The 19,671-nt window shown below is 38.9% G+C and overlaps 1 protein-coding gene across 6 annotated transcripts in view; it reads right to left on the reverse strand.

The window, feature by feature from the left end:
* The window catches only part of CNOT4 (CCR4-NOT transcription complex subunit 4), a 124,126-nt gene extending 105,525 nt beyond the window's left edge, over window positions 1-18,601 (reverse strand). For all 6 annotated transcript variants that reach the window (XM_053608961.1, XM_053608959.1, XM_053608960.1 and 3 more), the window contains exon 1: window positions 18,350-18,601. The gene's annotated coding sequence lies outside the window, so the exon portion shown is untranslated. The remainder of the gene's footprint in view (window positions 1-18,349) is intronic.
* Between the last annotated feature and the right edge of the window lie 1,070 nt (window positions 18,602-19,671).

Below are 19,671 nucleotides of genomic sequence, written 5' to 3' on the forward strand. Positions count from 1 at the left end.
CCCATGCAAGTTTCAACTTGCTTGGCTTATCAGTGTTGCCTCATAAACCATTCAAAGCAACTTTTCAGGAATAGCAACCAATTCAGACCTTCTCTTTCCAATTTCCTCAGGAACATAGATGTGTTTTTATGCATAGGATAGTAAAGGGACACATTACTGAGGAAAATAAGGGAGGACATAAACCATCCCTACCAACTCCTTTCCCTCCCATACTAACAGGCATACTCAGCCTACATTAAATGTACCTTCAGGGCCAATGTGATTTAGTAAAACAACTAGAACAATCTCTGGATCTTTTCAACAATTATAAAGTTTCCTAAATGTGGTGAAAAATTTCTTGCCATTCAACTCATGTTTTCAAAGGATCTTTCAAACTGCTGCACTGAAAGTATAGAGACCAAGAATGAAGCAGGAAAACCCGTTAAAAGGCTGCTGCAATAACCTAGCATGAAATGACAGTGGCTGTGAAGACGGTGAAAAATGGCTGAATTCTGGATGTTTTTGGAAGGTAGAACCAATAACTTTCTGATGGAATGGATGTGGGACCTGAGCACAAGAGAGTCAACAATTACTCCAGTTTCTGGCCCGAGCAACTGGAAACTGTCAACAACTTAGATGAGAAAGGCTACATGTGCAAAGAATGAAAGGGCAGGTTTGTGTGAGAAAATAGGAATTCCATTTTAGACATTTTGAGTTTGAGATGCTTAATAGTCACTCAAGTGGAGATACTAGATATACAAATCTGGAGTTCAAAAGAGAGATCTGGGCTAGAGGAATAAATTTGAGAAAATGAACGCAAAGCCGGGCAGTGCCTATGGCTCAGTGAATAGGGTGCCGGCCCCATATACCGAGGATGGGGGGTTCGAACCTGGCCCCAGCCAAACTGCAACAAAAAAAATAGCTGGGCATTATGGCAGGCACCTGTAGTCCCAGCTACTTGGGAGGCTGAAGCAAGAGAATCGCCTAAGCCCAAGAGCTGGAGGTTGCTGTGAGCTGTGACGCCACAGCACTCTACGGAGGGCGACAAAATGAGGCTCCGTCCCTAAAAAAAAAAAAAAAGAAAGAAAGAAAGAAAAGAAAAGGAATGAAAAGCCTTCAAACTGGCAGAGGTCACCAAAAGAGGGAGCATAGACAGTGGAAATAACCAAAGACCGAGTCTTGGGATATTCCAATGTTCACAGACAGAAAGAGGAATCTATTTAAGACAGACTAAGAAGGAATAGCCAGTGAGTTTTGTGGAAAACCAAGGTAATGTGCTATCCTAAAAGGCAAGTTAAAGAAGTATATCAAAGATAAGGAGAAAATAACTTTGTCAATCACTCAAGCCCAAGAGTCTGAGGTTGCTGTGAGCTATGATGCCATGGCCCTCTACCAGTGAGACTCTGTCTCAAAAAAAAAAAAAAAAAAGACTGTCAAATATAGATTGCTTATCAAAATAAAGACATAGAACAACTAGATTTAACAATGTCATTGTTATATGACATTTTGAGGGGCAAAACCTGATTGGAATAAACTTTCAGAGAGCACATGAGAGGAAATTAGAACAAATGCATTTAGACAAAGCTTTAGGGGGTTCTGAAGTAAAGGAAATAAAGAGCAACAAAGAGTAATCAAGGAAAGATATTTTCGTGCTAAAAAAAATAACAGCATGTTTGTATGTTTGTTGATAGAATGATCCAGAAAAGAAGTGATGTACTGAGAGAAAGGACAATGGCTAGGACAATGCCCAGAGTAAATTAAAAAAAAAAATGTGGTCTAATACATTAAGTAGAGGAACTGGAATTAGATAGAAACAGAGGCAGCTCATCGACAGTCACACAAAGAAGGTAAGGTCTATGAGCACAGATGCAGTCTGCATAAAGACAAGGCAAAAGTAGTCCGTAAGCACTCTTCTGACTGCTTTTGTTTTATAGTGAAGTGGAAAGTAGGTCCATCAACTGAAAGTGAATCTGAGGACAGTTGGAAGTGTGAAGAGAAAAACAAGGGCATAAACTGAGGGGAGACTTAATAAATTATGGAAATGGAATGTGACTGCTGGTTAATATTGAAGTCACCTGAGGTTTTCTACCTTGAATTTAAAGTGAGAGTAATCATAATTGTATTTTTCTTGAGTCACTTTCAGCTATCCAGGAGCAGACATGAAGTACTCAGAGTTGATTTAATTGAGATTTTGTCAAGTATGTATGAAGAAGCAAGAAAGGAGCAAGGGAATTAAGGGCATGTGAAAGAGAATTAATATATTAGTCACAGAATTATACTAAGTAAAGAGGGAAGAAAAGAAATCAAGGAGGCGGGCGGCGCCTGTGGCTCAGTCGGTAAGGCGCCGGCCCCATATACCGAGGGTGACGGGTTCAAACCCGTTCCCGGCCAAACTGCAACCAAAAAATAGCCGGGCATTGTGGTGGGTGCCTGTAGTCCCAGCTACTCGGGAGGCTGAGGCAAGAGAATCGCTTAGGCCCAGGAGTTGGAGGTTGCTGTGAGCTGTACCGAGGGCCATAAAGTGAGACCCTGTCTCTACAAAAAAAAAAAAAAGAAATCAAGGAGGCAAAAGAGAATGAAAAGGGCTAGAATCAGGGACTGGGGGTCTCAATGACAGTAAAAAATTGCTAAGTTGGTGTACCAGGTAGAAAGACAGTGGTCAGAAATGGGGATGCAGTAAGTAAGGTTCAAGTTACTGGTGATAACAAGGTATAAAATACAACTATGAAGTGGGTAAGATAGGTTGGACAGTAAGATCATTACAGAAGAGGACTTTCAGAACTTAAGAGGCCATATTATTAGAGGCAACAGTACCATTCAAATGGTACATATTGAAATTACGAAGAATTAAAAGGCACAGTGCTAGTGAGATTGACAGTGACCTAAGAGCTAAACAAGTCAAGAAAAGAGGTGTAGCCCAGGATGCAGTAGGTGCCAGCAAACATGAGGGTCTATAAACAATAGAACCTGTTAATAGACAAATTTTTAGAGAAGAGAATGGTAGACACATGCCCCTTCTCCAGGCTCAATGGACCCAGGGTCTCTCTTGACTCCTGTTCAATAAAAGAAGTCAGAGTAGACGAATGTAGTGGGTTTTTTGTTTGTTTGTTTGTTTTCAGAGACTGTCTTGGTATGTTGCTCAAACTGGCCTCCAACTCCTGGGCTCAAGGGATCCGCCTATCTCAGCTTATCAAGTACCTGGACTATAGGAGTGTGCCAGTGAACCCAGCCAGGAAATGTAGTTCTACATTTAAGTGCATAGGACTCCTTGCTGATCCTTGACAGTATACTACATGTAAGAAAAAAATACAAAATTTAATTGCCAACATATAAGAGAGCTACAGGTGAAACAGCGACCTCAGAATAATACAAAGTAGAGGAAATATTCAGAAAAAAGAAAAAAGGAGGATTCAGGAAATTTTGCTGGTGATAAGACTGAATTCCACTGGGTTACATAATGGTAAGATTTTAAGAATTAGAGAGGACTGAAGAGACAGAAAATATAACAGAACCTTGGTGGGGATTAAAATATGAGACATGAATGTCACCTGGGAGACTGGTAGTAACTGATATATAAAAGGGATAAAGGAAATTAGTCCTGGTGGACTAATCCAAGTAGTGGTGTCAAGGCTACCAATGTTGGAGGGAGGAATGTGGTACAGACGGTCTCTTGGTTATGAACAAGATATGTTCTGTATGTTTGATCTTAAGTAAAATTTGTATGTAAGTTGGAGTAGGCATTTACCTTATTACCTGTAATGGCCTCCATTTGTAAGTGCCAGTGTTACATCAGGCAAAAGTAACTTGGGGATTTACTATAATAACCTCCATTCGTAAGAATGAGTTGTACTTAAGTCAGATGTTTGCAACTTGGGGACTGCCTGTATTTGAAGCTCCTTGTTAATGGAAGACAACAGTTTAGGAAAGCGTGTTCTTGGTCTCTGTGCAAAAGGCTTCCCCTTGAACTTTGAAAACGGCTTGCAAATAAACAATAATGTCCCTGTAAGGTTGTTGCAGAACAATAACAACATAAAGTGGTTGGAAAAGTGCCCAGCATCTAATAAGCAGTGACAATAAAGCTTTTCTTACTAATCAAATGTAAAATAATTATGATAGCTAAGAAAATTCATCTTATATTTTCGTTTCCTCAGTTAAATGGGTTTCCCAACTCATTTCCAGGAAAAGTTATACCAAAATGAACTCAGAAAATTCATCTGGGAAGAAGTCTCTGAGAAGGTAAACTTCTGTAACATCCACCAATCTCAAAACACTAGCTCTTCTCTAAAAGTATCATCACAATCAACTGAACTTGTTTCTCCATTCATCCCATTTCAAAGATACTGTATTATAGATTAATACTGATTATACTATTAATACAGATTATTCATCCAACAAGCACATATTGAGCACCCATTATGTGCCAGATACTATTTAGGGACCAAATCAAACTTTCCTGCCCTACTGGAGAGAGATCAGTAACAAATAGTACACACGCGAGTTATATGATACATGTATGTTTTAGAAAAGCAGTCCCCAAACTTTTTGGCATCAGCAACCGCTTTCATACAAGACAATTTTTCCATGGACCAGGGGATGGGGGTAGGGGTAAGGGTGGTTTCAGGACAATTCAAAAGTGTTAGAGCTCTACTTCAGATTATCAGGCATTAGATTCTCCAAAGAACATGCAACCTAGATCCTTAGTAAGCGCAGTTTAGACAGAGTCTTTTTTTTTTTTTTGCAGAGACAAAGTCTCACTTTATGGCCCTCAGTAGAGTGCCATGGCATCACACAGCTCACAGCAACCTCCAACTCCTGGGCTTAAGCGATTCTCTTGCCTCAGCCTCCCGAGTAGCTGGGACTACAGGCGCCCGCCACAACACCCAGCTATTTTTTGGTTGCAGTTCAGCCGGGGCCAGGTTTGAACCCATCACCCTCGGTATATGGGGCCGGCACCTTACCGACTGAGCCACAGGTGCCACCCAGTACGCGCAGTTTATAGCAGAGCTTGGGCTGCTATGAGACTCTAATGTCCCCACTTATCTGACAGAAGGCAGAGCTCATGTGGTGCTCAGGCAGTGATTCAAGAAGGTGCAAATACAGATGAAGCTTTTTTCTCTCACTACATAAGGAGGTGAGCAGCCTGTTCCTAACAGGCTGTGGACCAATACCGCCTGCCACTCAGGGGTTAGAGACTACAGTATTAGAAGATAAGGGTTATAGAAAAAAGTAAAATAGTGCAAATATGGTAGAAAAAGGGCCTGAAATCCAAGTGCAAATAAATAGGGTAGGCCTTGCTGAAAAGGTGATTGTTTGAACAAAGGTCTGAAGGACTTGAGGTAGTTATTTGGACATTTGGAAAAGTGTTCTCCATGCAGAAGGAACAGCCCAGAGAAAAGACCTTTAAGGCCTTTCCAATTAGTTCTTGTCACTATTGGCAATAATTTTATTAATTTTTTTTCTATTTCTTCTCTTCGATCCTCCAATCCTCCTCTACGTCACTTCAGCAGTGGATGATAATAATAGCTAATATTTACCATTTACGACATACCAAGCATTGTTCCAAGAGTTTGTAAAAGACTAAATAATTTAATCCTCACAATGAAGCTATGAAATAAAGTCTTCCTTCTGCCTCCACTTCACAAGGGAAAAAACTGAGGCACAAAAGACAAAGCCAATTATCCCAAGATCATTTAATTAACAAGTGGGAGAGTCTTGAAGCAGCATGTGTAAAACACCTTCTCTAGCATGAAATTTAAGGCTATTCAGCACAGGATGGTGCCTGTGGCTCAAACGAGTAGGGTGCTGGCCCCATATACCGGAGGTGGCGGGTTCAAACCCAGCCGTGCCCCAAAAAAATAAAAAAAAATAAAAAAGACTATTCAGCACAAAAAAGCCTCAAGTTTTCTCATCTTTTAATAAATAGAATCTCTCACAGTACACATACAATACTATGACTGCTACTATTACAATGTTTTCTTGTCATTTTTATAGTGATTGTCTTGGCTGAACAGCCTTTATTACAGTCTTTTGCTTACCACCTTAACTTCCCCCAATCTGATTTACGTTCCTATTCCCAGGCTTTGAAATTGCTGGGACATAGTGATTATCACACCACTAAGCCGAAGAATTGTCTCTACTCTCATTTTCCTTCAATGTTGTATTGGACTATGTCAACCTCTTTCCTTTTTCTTGAAACTTCCTTGGCTACCTACACTATACTGGATCTTCCTATCCCTCTCTCTGATATCTCTCCCAGACAATCTTTTCCTTTGTTTTCCCAGACTTGAACTTTTCCATCTTCTTTCTACCTCTCAAATTGTTCCTTTTCTGCTTCTATACCTGAAAGGTAGAGAGGCCCCCAAAGTTTGAGTCCATTGTACTTCTTTATCTCACAGCCTCCATTAAGTCAAGATTCACACTTAGTAAATCTGGCTCCATACTACACTGCAAGATGATTTTAAAGCTGAAACTGGGCGGCGCCTGTGGCTCAAGGAGTAGGGCGCCGGTCCCATATGCCGGAGGTGGTGGGTTCAAACCCAGCCCCGGCCAAAAACCAAAAAAAAAAAAATAGTTTAAAGCTGAAACTGAAAACTATAGGCTAATGAAAAGTATGTTCAACTATAAAAGGTCATTTAAGTTAGTTCTTTACTCCAAATAATGAAGAACAATATTTCCTTTAATAAGTTTGTTAAATTATAGAATTTAATAGTATATAAGAAAAAGCACAATCTATAAACATGAATACACTGTAAATTATTCAGTTTCTCAAAGCTGCTAAACATATTTGCTAGACATGACAAAGAATATATGGTGACTAGAACTAATGTTCTTTTGTTAGCATGGCTACATTAAAGTATTTTACTGTCCCCTTCATCAAGATTAAAATAGAGTTGGATACAATCTTCAAAGTATCTACCTTAAAGAAAAACTACCAGTTGTACTTTTTGGAAACAAAATTCACATCTAGTACTAAATCCAGTATGACAGAAAAGATCTTAGTAGAAGTAAAAAATTTCCCAAAACTACAACCAAGCATTTAACTTACACAGAGGTACTCTTCAAGCTATCACCAATTCTATGGCTAAAGGACCTTTTCAAAGGACAACTTGAAAATTTATGAAGTTATCTGACATTACATAAAATTAAAATTGAAGACAGAACTTCACTTTGGTTATCTTTTACATTATTCTACTAACAATAGAGAAACTTCATCTTACTATCATCAACTATTTATTGTATTAAAGGATTTGAGACAGTAATTCATTCATAATTCTATTTAATAATAGTTTTCAACCAAGCAAATTCCTTGAAAGTAGTATGTTTCCTTCATTAAAAGGAAAAGGATGTAACAATAGAATGCTCTAAAACCAGAAGGCCAAGTGTGTGTCAATTTATGGGATTAATAAAGAGCAGACATCTGATTTAAGAACACCCCCCCCCCAAAATTTGAACCTCTGCCTTCAGAGGTTCTTCTATAAAACAATCCTACACACGAGCAGATGGGTAGTACCACACTATCATTTTCATCTCCTTCCAGTTTCTCCTTCCTTTCCAGCAAAGACATGCATTTGTCACATTTTGAGATGGAGAGATTAAAATACACAAACCTGGACAAGGACAACAGTTTGATCTGGAAAAGGCATAAGACTGTACGTAGCCTTCCCAACTGGTAATGACAGCCTAATCTAGAAAAGAAAGTATGAACCATATAAAGGCATCAAAGGCACAATGTCATCAATGCCTTACTAGCTACAATCAGAATGTGAAGTCTTCTCACTCTGTTTTATGCTTCTCCTCCCTGTTCTGAATCTATAATGCACCTACCCTCCTGGCTAGCAAAGGCACTGTAAAGCCCCTCATGCAAAACCAACTTCTTCCCAAGCACTGTATGATTAAAAAAGACAAACTATAAATAATTTGAGATTAATTCAAATTAGTTTCTTATTCTCAAACTATGTAGAAGAGATTTTTTGAAGCAAGAATTCATTTTCTTCTCCCTCTCACCCACTGCAAGCCACTGGGATACTCATAACTGATTCTATATTTATAAGATAGTAAATACAAACTTCTTGGGGAAAAGACTGGATTGGCAGCTACCACTGAGGATATTCTCTAATGCTAAGGTTCTCCTATACTCCATATTTGATATATACTTCCCTTCCACACATACTTGGGGTAAAGAAAAAGGTAATATAAACCTTCTCAAGATTCTCCTGCACAAAGATTTCAACTCATATCTCAAATCCAGAGTTAACACATTAAAGCCCCCTGTTAAAGCAAACTCCCAAGGAGACGGCAATAGCTTTCCATTCTAGTGGTCATATCTGACAGCACATATGATCAGCTAAATAAAGTAGTAAAAATATGTCAAAAATAGCTCTGTCACATTATAAGAATCAGGAGGTCTAAGAATGGAGGAGAAAACCAGATTATTCCCCAATAATGTACTACAGTGCATCATCATCTTTATCATTTATATTTTCCCAGTACCAAAAAGGTCCATGACATTATTTCCACGTACAATAACAGGGGGAAAAGAGATGGGTAAAATTCAGATGAGTTTATCTTTTAAATTATAAGCATAAAATTTTTTTAAAAAATAAATTGTAAGCATCTGAGCTGGAGATGTTTTCAGACTCAACTCTTAGAATCTTTTTGATCCTCATGCTAAATTCAGCAGAGAAGAAATACCTAAGATAATGAAGAGAGCAGGAATAGAGTTAAGTGACAACTGAGTATTATTCATCTACCACTTACAAAGCCAGAAGCAAGAAACCGACTTCCTTTCTCAGCTTTAAAATAAAATGATGAAATTTTTCTTCATAAAACAAAGAAAGCATGCTACCCAGAAATAGACAATAGATGCAGAAAGCTGGCTTAATGAAGGCTCAACACATCAAAACCAAGAATAACTTCAAGGGTCTCTGAACTTAAAAAAAAAATTCCAACCAAACCAATTATTGCTGATGTTTAACCAGATCTGTCTTAATATTACCTTTGTAAAACTAAGTATCTCAAAGTAAATCAAAAAGTAAATTTTCATTTTCCAATATCCTTATAATCATTCTTCTTTAGCCTGCTGACCTAACCTTCTCCGTCCTTAAGGGAGCTTGGGGCTGGGATATTTAATGTCCTACTTCATCAGAATTCTCTGCCATTCTTTCTGCTCTAATAGGGCCATTATTAAACCTTAATGATATCGTATGATATTTACTGGCTCTAGCTACTCAAATAAAAGAAGTTTCCAAATACCCCTTCTAAACTAATACATACACAGAAAACAGACAAGAAAGAAATTTCTCTTTTACGAATGAAATGTTCCATCTTGCTATCACATAATAAAGATAATGTTTCCTTATTTTTCCAAGCTTTTTCTCAAGTGAATGAATTTCTAAAATCATTCAAAAACACTGGTAGGCCTTTTTACAGAAATTTTTTGAGGTTTTGTTATTTCAGTAATCATGCACCACTTCCTTTTCCAAAGTTTGGCATGAATAATAAACTGCAGTTTACTATTAAAGATAAATAAACCGCACCTCCTCAGTTTTCTACTGTCCAATACTTTAGTGTCACTTTAGGGCAAAAGGGACTGAAGAGAAGATGGAATTAATTAAGCTGCAAATCCTGTCAAATTTCAACCCTACTATCTCTCAGAATGGTCCCCTGTATCAGTGGCTTGGTGTCTAATTTTGCAAAAACTCAACAGTTAGTCCCAAATATGATGCATATTACTGAAAGGGAAATCTTTGCGAAATAAAAGAAAAAAAAAAGCACTTTGCATCATGTATTGCCCTCTACCAATCTCTAAAGGCTCTTTATTGTTTAGCAGATTAAATTCAATCTGACAATGAATACTTTCCATACTCCAGCTCTCCCCTACTTATATAAATTTATCTGTTACCATACTGAGAAATTAATGCTTTATTTCTACTGAGAATGGATCCCTTAAATCCATCTCCAGAGAAATTAATGCTTATTTCTACTGAGAGTGGATTCCTTAAATCCATCTCACATCATGGTGGTCTCCACCATCAAGTGTTTGCTCATGCTTTACTATGGACTAACTGCTCCCTCCAAAAATCATACAGAAATTTAATTGTCATTGTGATAGTATTAAGAGGTGAGAAGACCATTAAAAGGTGGTTAGGCCATGACAGTTCTTCATCCCATAATAAGGCAATAATCGGGGCCCCCTCTGCTCTGGTTCTCTTGCCCTCTCTTGCTCTTCTGCTGTCCACTATGACACAGCATGAAAGCCCTCACCAGATGCTGGCACCATGTCCATGGACTTCCCAGCCTCCAGAACTGTGAGACATAAATGTCTGTTCATTACAAATTATCCAGTCTGTAGTATTCTCATTACACAGCAGCATAAAATGGTTGAAAATATGCATCCATTCCCTACATAGACTGTATGGAATGTTCTTATGGAGATTGCTCTGCCTATTAAAATAGCACCTATTCTTTATTCAAGTCCCACTATCTCCACAAAGCCTGACTCCTAGAACTTTAGTCTGAAGATATCCTCACACTAAAATTCTGGACCCAAACTATACATGGTACACGTTATTTGTATGCTGCTGTACACTGTGCACTGTACACAGGACACATTATTTGTATACATACTACTTTTTATATATTAACGTAAGATTATATAATTTCAGAATAATATAAGATAAATTATGGAAGTATTCCTGACAAAATAATAAACTCTATGAAAAGACTGTACATTTTCCAAAATTTGAGTCTATAATAAGCACTCAAAGATTATTTGAAAAGCTGACTGAATAATCCTGATTAAAAACAATAAAAGTAGTTTATTATTCCAAAAGAGTCTAGTACAGTGATTTTTAACCAATGTGCTGTGAAAGGATCTTAGGTGTGCTGGGAAAATTTTTAAAGATCATTAATAAAATTATTTTCAAAAGAAATTCAAAGCAGGCGGCGCCTGTGGCTCAAGGAGTAGGGCGCCGGTCCCATATGCCGGAGTGGCGGGTTCAAACCCAACCCCGGCCAAAAAAAAAAGTTCAAAGCACAGTAAGTATATTCTTTTTTTTTTTTTTACAGAGACAGAGTCTCACTTTTTTGCCCTTGGTAGAGTGCTGTGGCGTCACAGCTCACAACAATCTCCAACTCCTGGGCTTAGGCGATTCTCTCGCCTCAGCCTCCCGAGTAGCTGGGACTACAAGCGCCCGCCCCAATGCCCAGCTATTTTTTGTTACAGTTTGGCAGGGGCCGTGTTCAAACCCGCCACCCTCGTTTATATGAGGCTGGTACCCTACCCACTGAGCCACAGGTGCCACCCTTTTTTCTTTTTTTTTGAAACAGAGTCCCACTTGCTCTGGGATTGAGTGCTGTGGCATCATCACAGTTCACAGCAACCTCAAATTCTTAGGCTTAATGATCTTGCCTCAGCCGCCTGAGTAGCTGGGACCACAGATGCTCATCACAACACTCTGCTAGTCTTTTCTAATTTTAATAGAAACAAGGTCTCTCACTCTTGCTCAGGCTGGTCTCTAACTCCTAATCTCAAGCAATCCAGCTGCCTCAGCCTCCCAGAATGCTAGGATTACAGGCATGAGACACAGCATCTGGCCTTTTACTTTTTTCTTTGTTGATCAACATAATTTAAGTGTGCTGTCGAAGTTTGACTATAGCGTTCAAGTGTGCCATGAGATAAAAAAAGGTTGAAAAACACTGGTCTAGTGCAAATGATGACTAGAATTAGTTTCAAAATAATGCAGAGCAAAGAGTAAGGGGAAGCGGGGTAAAGCAAGTGAGGGTGGATATGAAAGCAAATTAGCTTTGAGTTGATAATCTTTGAAGCTGAGTGACAGCTACATGGCCATTCATATCTACTTTCATACTTGTTCAAATTTTTCACAAAAAGTGTCTTTTAAAAAAAGTACTGATACTGCCTTCACTTTATTTTAAATCACAAAACCAAAACATGTTATAACACTTTCTTTACCCAACAAATACCTAAGTCCCCACTGAGTGTGAGAAAAAGATTTCTGGAAGATTTAATAGGAAACTTGCAGCATCCTAATCCTCATCCAAGAATTAATTAATAAAAGTAAGTAGAAGAAAAATAAAATCAAAATGAAGGTAATCTCCATTAAAAGGAAATTAATCTTACCAACAAAAGCATTATTGTTTATATTACAAATTTTCACTCAATTACAGCATTCACAAGAGAATCCAACCAAATAATTGCTGAAAATAACATCAGGAAAAATCATAGGCAAATATGGGAGAAAGAAATAACGGAAAAGGGAGAAAAAGTTGTTACAAACAATATTAACCCGAATCACCCAATGTTATTTCAAGAAATACACAATCTAAATATATCTGATGCCAGAACAGGGAATGAATAAATAGTTCTTAAATAATTAGAAGAATTAGCACTTATACTTTATTCCAAGCATTGAAAAACATACTTAAGAAATGTCAGTTATTATGGACGGCGCCTGCTGCTCAATGGGTAGGTTGCCGGCCCCATATACCAAGGCTGGCGGGTTCAAACCCAGCCCCGGCCAAACTGTAACAAAAAATAGCCAAACATTATGGCTGGCGCCTATAGTCCCAGCTACTCCAGAGACTAAAGCAAGAGAATCGCTTAAGCCCAGGAGCTGGAGCTTGCTATAAGTTGAGACACCGGGCACTACTCTAGCAAGGGCAATAAAGTGAGACTCTGTCTCTAAAAAAAAAAAAAAAATTGGGTGGCGCCTGTGGCTCAGTGAGTACGGCGCCGGCCCCATATGCCGAGGGTGGCGGGTTCAAACCCAGCCCCGGCCAAACTGCAACAAAAAAAAAAATAGCCGGGCGTTGTGGCGGGCACCTGTAGTCCCAGCTGCTCGGGAGGCTGAGGCAAGAGAATCGCGTAAGCCCAAGAGTTAGAGGTTGCTGTGAGCCGTGTGATGCCACAGCACTCTACCCGAGGGTGGTACTGAGACTCTGTCTCTACAAAAAAAAAAAAAAAAAAAATTCAGATATTTGGCTTAATAACAATGTATCTGTTTGTTGCTTTAAGGAATGCTCCACCCCTTTGAAATTTTAATCTATAATAGCTTTTCAAAATTCAATCACTATTTTGCCTATAACATCTTCACTAATTCCTTCCAAAAACAGTAATACAACATTCTATTATTTTTTAGTGAAAGCGTTTATCCTTCTAATTACACTGCTTTTTTGCCTTTGACATTTTTTCCAAACTGGTTTTAGGCATATACACAAACCAATTTGGATTATTTTGATTTCCAACTTTACTCCATAATTGTTTTAAATACCCAAAAGGGGAAATTTAGTAATCATAACTAAATTGTTTTTGAACATATGTGTGATATATATACTTAAAAAATAACAAGGTTTATGCCATAATGGCAATACATCATCTGCCCATTACCCAATGCAATAAAGTTTAAAACAGGACAACTCTCCTGTACACTAGAGTTTAACAATAAAAGCCATCCTCCCAAATAAACTCCTTAGAAAAAAGACAGCATGTAATTTCTCTATTCTGATAAAAGAAAACATGCTACTAAAATCTAGGAGTAGCATAATAGTACTGCCAAAATAGTGCTGAAATTTTTTACAAATAAAATTATGATTTAAAAAATTGTATTATCTACCTAGAAGAAAAAAATGATTTTATCTTAAGGACACTGCACTAGATTGTTTATCATAGCTCAATTTATAATCACCAAGATATGGAAATAACTCAAGTGCCCATCAATCCATGAATGGTTTGATAAACTGTGGTATTTGTATACCATGTAACACTATTTAGCCATAAAAAAGATGGAGACGTCACATCTTTTCTAACCTGGACAGAGTTGGAGAACATTTTCTTTAATGAAGTATCACAATAACAGAAAAGCAAATATCTAATGTACTCAACACTAATATGAAGCCAGTAGACAAATTAATATACCCTCACACAAGAGAAAAACTCAATTCAAGCTAGGGGTTAGGAGGAGGAAGGGGAGGAGACGAGGGAGAGATACTGATGTGTTCCCACCTAGGACAGGTAATAGGGCTTACCCTCTGGGTGAGGGACACAACAACAGGGACCTTACCTGACAAATGCAAACATTGTAATCTAATCGTTCGTGCCTTCACATTAATCTGAAATTTAAAAAATATATATCATAAAAAAGAAATGTGGGCCAGGTGTGGCGGCTCACGCCTGTAATACCAGCACTTGGGAGGCTAAGGTGGGTGGATTCCCTGAACTCACAGGTTTGAGACCAGCCTGAGCCAGAGAGAGACCTGTCTCTAAAAATAGCTGGGTATTGTGGCAGGCAGCTATAGTCCCAGATACTAGGGAGGCTGAGGCAAGAGAAAGGCTTAAGCCCAGGAGTTTGATGTTGCTGCGAGATATGATGCCATGGCACTCTACTGAGGGTGAGATAGTAAGACTCTTGTGTAACAGAACCCATTAGAATTCAGCAGTGGGTCACAAACCCTCTGGGGGTCTCCTGCCTATCAGATATTTACATTATGATTCATAACAGTAGCAAAATTACAGTTATGAAGTAGCAACAAAAATAATGTTATGGTCGTAGCATTAGCAAGGTTGAGAACCACTGCACTAGATTCTACTATATTTGAAAATGTTGACATTTACACCACACAGTCTTTTCTGATAAAGAAGTCCAAATAACAAGATTTAAAACAATTTTGAAAAAAGTTCTTTTAAAAAAACGTTAAATAAGTGATTAAAAGTTTTATTTATCTTCCTTTATTGCATCACAAAAATAACTGAGCCAATTGTGTTATCTTTATAATTTGTATACTCTCAGCTGTTTAGAAAAGTATCACAATCTTTAAAATATCAGGGATATTGTCATATTTAATTCAAGAAAAGGTATTTGCAGATTTTCCTACTATCTTTGAGGTAACATAAAATTTATAAAATCTCAGAATGCGTTAAACAATATCCAATACACGCTATTCCAGTGGGATGAAAACCATTTACAAGTTCCACTTAGATTAAGAAATCCTTTGAGAAAAGTATGTAGTACATTCTAGTTATACTGTTTCTAGAACAGCAAAAATCTCTATAACCTATTTCCCCACTGTTTCCTTCAGAACCAAGTGAGCTGAATATAATTCCTTCACAAAACGTCAAGATAATGCTATAGTTACTGACAGCTAAACAGATTTCAACAGAGGCTGAACTTTTCACAAATTAAAACTATTTCACTTAAACAGTTTATAAAAATAATAACACTAAGTTTAAATATATTGAATCAAGTATTGTTTATCGTCACATAAACAAAATTATTAAAATGAAAAGTGTAGCTTCATTTTAAAACCAGGAGTAATAAGAATGATAAAAGCAAAATTTCTAAAACCAACTGCTTAAACTGAGAAGATATTTTTTGATTCTATGAAGGCACATAAAAACGTTAAAAAGAAAAAAAAAATCCTCCCCTAAAGCTAGGAGTTCATCCGTAAGCAACACCCTCTTTCTTTTACAAAGTAATGAGTTCCAAGTTATCACCAGTACTCTCATCTGGCCTGAAGTTGAAGGGCATTACAAAACACTTATTTTCTTGTATTTTGTCACTTGATTATAACTGTTACAAACTAATAGAATTAAAGATTTGTCTATACAACATTCTGAAAACAAATCTGGTAACAAGCCACCTTTAAGTGATTCATATTCAAAACGTTATAGAAAGAATCTATCTGAACAATTCAACTACTGAACCGAGCAGAAGTATTCCAAATTATCAAAAGAAACCCTGAAAGTACGAAGTTGCAATGTTCATAATGTTATATCTAAAAAGTTAAATAATACAAACATATTTAGAAATCTCAGTTCCCTTTCTCCTATTAAAATGTTAAAGACCTTTAGATACCTTCTTTAAACATACTAAAGATCCCAACAAGTACTCATTTTGACTTCAGAGGGTTGAAACTAAAGAATTTGATGACTGCAGGCAAAAAAGTACAGAAGGCAGAAAATTACTTAAGAAATATTTAGTGAGGCGAAATGACTTTCTAAAAGAAAAGTTGTATTAAAAATCATTTACTCCCTTATGCCAGACAAACAGTCCTCTCCCAGAACACACTGCTTACAATTCAGCCAAGTATGACTGCCAAATGTTTCTAAACCTGTATTAGGATTGTTCAAAGTGGAAAGATTCTCCACTACCATATTATCAAAAAAAGAAAAAGAAAATTTTTAATTTACAGTTTAAGATTAATTGTATTAAACACACTCCTACTGCTAACTAAATTTAAGTAATATTTTTTGTAAAACCTCGAGTTGTAACTTAGAACAACATTTACTATAAAATTGCTTCACCCTAATATGAGTAGAGATTTATTTAGTTTCCCCAAATCGGGGCTTAAGTGGCTGAAAGGAAAAAAGATATAAACAGCTTTTCTAACCTTGGTTCACATTTGGTAAAACAGACCATTTATCGCAATCAAGTGAACACAGCACCAAATGTAAGACTTCTCAAGTTTTACAGGTAAAATCTGTAAAAATTACAACAATGTGCAAAAGAGACTAAAAAGTAACTGAATGTGTTCTTATTTATACTTACGGTATTATTACTAATGCAAATAAGAGATAAGATTGCTGCATGAGATTGTTACTATGACTTTAAACATTTTTACATGTATCTTAAGTACCTAATGTCTTATTTATGTTTAAATTGAGATGTATGTATCTGAACCATGTAATCCTGTTTGTTTTTCTGGTAAATCTTTATCTCACAGTGGTCTGATTACAGTAAGGGCTCCTTCTTCCCATTCTGCCATTAGTCATTACATTTCAATTATGCTTTCACCAAAACATGGACATCATAGGCCACCTTTTGCTCCTAGTTTTCTGCTTTTTATTATAGATCACAGTGACAGTGAGTTCTACCAAATGCTTGTAATGTGTACAGCTTTGTCACTCTCTTCCCAGCCCCCTTCTTCTCTATGGAAAAAATATGAGGAATTCAGGTTCACCAAAAAAAAAAAAAAAAAAAATCAAATTTTCTTTTGCATACATAACTAATGTTATTTTTGAGAGAAGATAATTTACTCAGATAATTATCATTCTAAAAACGTCAAAAAAGAACTTCCCAAATGCAAAGATACTAAGTAAATCTGATTATTAACTGGAGAGGAAATTTCCACCCAAACCATAAAATGTCATCAATTAAGCAGAACATCAATATAATTCACTTAGCCAAAAACCAATTCTCAATATAGAATTGATTTTTGTAACCCACATATAATCAAAATATCACTTATATCTGCTGTGGAGTTCACATATGAATTTTGTGTATCCGGCATATTTAGCTTATTTTGAAAGGCTGAAGCTAATATTTATTGGTATAATCAGAGGCCACACTAAATGTCCTGGGGACACGCAATCCGAAGAACGCTTAGTAGCATGGTGAAATCGGTTCAAAAGGAAAAGGGGGGGAAAGCCACAACAGAGTGAATAATGGACAACTAGATCAAAAAAGGCAAAACGAAAACGTTCCTCTTCTCAGTAGCCTGAATAACGTTTAATAGTATCCTACCTCACTTCATTCACTTCCCAACTTCCTTTACTTTTTAAGGGCCAACACAGTGCATCCCTTTTTCTGGAAGTGTATGTTTAAACAATCTGTATAAAAACGAGGGCAGGAACGGACAATCCTCAAGAAGACTGAGAAACAGGTGGGTTATGAAGAGCAGCAGCATAATCCAGATATTTAAGGGGCAGCTGTAAGATGACAGATGTGGTTAAAAGACAGACGGCAAATCGGAAGCAGCTCTAGCTCTAGTGTGGCAGATACACTGGGAGCTGACTGCAAGCACCAGAGAGGGGCAAAGGCTAACTCCAGAGAGGTAGCAGTAGAGCAAAAACAAGCAGCAGGACGAGTGGGCAATGAGCAGTGGGATTAATGAGCAGCAGCAGCAGCAGCAGCAGCAGCAAGGGTCAGAGTGGAAGTGATGGCTTTGGTCTTGGGAGACGCCGGCCGGTCGGAAAAGACGTCAGACAGGGGACAGAGGGGCTGGAGAAACAAGGAGAGCCGAGACCTACGAATCCTGCCCCTATAAAAATGTAGGGGAGCAAGCTGGAAACCAGAAGCCTCCTCGGCTCCTCAATTACAGAAATTCTTGAAGGAGAGTCGGTGCTTGCCGCCGCGCCGCCTTCTGCCCCGCTCCCGTTTCCTGATGGTAACTGCTGTGGCGTAAGGCGGAGAGGGGGAACGAGGAGGAGGAGGAGGAAGACCGAGGAGGAGGGTGAAGATGAGGCTGGGGGTGGGGAGAAAGGGGGGTGCGGCCTGCACAGTCCCAGCGAAGCCTCCGCTCTCTCGTAGCCGGTCAGCCCCGGGTTTCCCCTAAGCCCAGCCCCGCACAGACTCACCCGCCTGCCTTGCCTCGCTTTTCCCTTAGCCGACTCCACGCGCTGCCGCGTCCTCACAAGAGACCACTGAACGGGTGTCGGGGAAAAAACTCTTCAGAACCGGGCCTGATTGCTTCAGCGAGTCCGACCTTTACGGCTGAGAGAGGGACTCTCAGCTTTCGGTGGGTTCCACAGCCAGACGGGCCACCATCTTACATTAGGGTAAGACTCCGCCAGCCTCCCGTGCGCAGGCGCACGCCGATCCGGCTGGGAGGGGCGGGGAAGGGGCGGGAGGAGCGGCGGGCGGCTGAGTGGGAGGTTGCGGCGGCCGCTCCCGCAGCACTCTGGGAGTTGTAGTCCTCTGAGGGTGGCCGCCCAGGGGCAAGCCGGGAGTTGAAGTCCTCTTGCAGAAGGTGGATGGGATAGCTAGTCTCACGTGGCTGCTGCACCGCTTCCTTTCTTCGTGTTTTGCTTCCTCCTTTTTCCGCATGTGCTGTCCCAATGTCATATGGTCGGCAGTTTTGATTAGTGGTTTCGTTTCCTCGGCATTTGCTGAAATGAGGGATGCCAAAACTCCGGGCAAGCTTAATCAATTTGGGGGGAGTAGAGAACGTCTCTTCCCTGCCACGCCCACCAGGGATATCTAAGGGGGCGGGGTGGAGGTGGAGGCAGGTTGGGGTGGAAAGAGCGCGGGATTTGATCTAGAAGAATTTAGTACAGACTGGCGGAGTTTTGCTAAGAGTGAGCGTTAACTCGTATTTCTATCTTTGCATTTTGGAGCTGACACCCTTGATCCCATCTTCACCGAAAATCTCCAGTGAGAAACTATCTTAACTCGTCTTGTGCACATTGCCCAAGAAAACGGAAAACCCGTGCACTTACAATAACGTGTTTCTGTTGGTGTGTTTGAGAACATGCGGACTTCGGGCAAATTATGGTTAGTTCAGTGTCTTCCCTGTACAGCCTTGTGTACGTCAACTTCACAAACTCCGCACACATCCCAAAGAGTGCTATCGCAGTCCCTGCTGGCACGGAGGAATCCTCAATCAAAAAATCAGTCAATTTACTGGTCCCTCCCTTTTGCCTCTTAGAACTCTGATGGAAGTGACGCTCGAGGTTGTCATTTTTGCTTATTGCGTGTATTCACCCATTCTTACAACAAATACTCACTGAGATCCTCCTGTGTGCCCGGCGCTATTCTATGCATTGGGAATAAATACAACGGTAAGCAAAAACAGACAAAATTCCCTGTCCCCATTCCTGCGGGTGTGTTAGGGTGAGGCAGAAAGGAAAAGAGGCTATCAACTTTAAAAATAATGTGGTTAAAATGCATAGAATGTCAT

This window comes from Nycticebus coucang, chromosome 11 (genome assembly GCF_027406575.1).
Source record: "Nycticebus coucang isolate mNycCou1 chromosome 11, mNycCou1.pri, whole genome shotgun sequence".
In the NCBI taxonomy this organism is placed as follows: domain Eukaryota; kingdom Metazoa; phylum Chordata; class Mammalia; order Primates; family Lorisidae; genus Nycticebus; species Nycticebus coucang.